Source organism: Arachis ipaensis, chromosome B10, assembly GCF_000816755.2.
Source record: "Arachis ipaensis cultivar K30076 chromosome B10, Araip1.1, whole genome shotgun sequence".
Taxonomy (NCBI): Eukaryota; Viridiplantae; Streptophyta; class Magnoliopsida; order Fabales; family Fabaceae; genus Arachis; species Arachis ipaensis.
Window position 1 is genome coordinate 106,624,568 of NC_029794.2, and position 483 is coordinate 106,625,050.

General features: G+C 21.7%; 1 protein-coding gene across 1 annotated transcript in view; it reads right to left on the reverse strand.

Moving 5' to 3' along the window:
- Window positions 1-483, reverse strand: part of LOC107623509 (caffeic acid 3-O-methyltransferase) — a 2,967-nt gene that overhangs the window by 1,473 nt on the left and 1,011 nt on the right. The window lies entirely within an intron of this gene.

Here is a 483-nt window from a genome sequence, read left to right on the forward strand (position 1 = left end):
ATTAACCAACCAAAAATTACTTCTCATGTTTTTTAAATCAACTATGCTATGTGCACACTAAAATCAGCTATTAAAATCAGTTATCAGTATAAAATACATGTTGGAATACGAAAACACATTGAAAATAAATTAAACCACATATATATTTATACACAAATATATTAGTGACTAATTTTAGTGATTGATTTTGATATACAAATAATATTTTTAATTTTTTATTAACTCTTTAAATTTTGGTACAATAAGAATTTATTTTTTTCTGGCAGATATACATTAGTATTTCTTGATAAAATAACTAGACTTCTCTGTCAGGTACTAACTAGTGTCTATCAAGTAATAGTTAGTATATTAAAAAAATTTCACATAAAATGCTGCTAAAAATTTAAATATAACATTGTTTATTTTTATTTGATAAATTTAATCAAGGAAAATTAAAATGTCAGGTTATGCTTGTACTTCAACCAAAACGAAAATGTAATAATA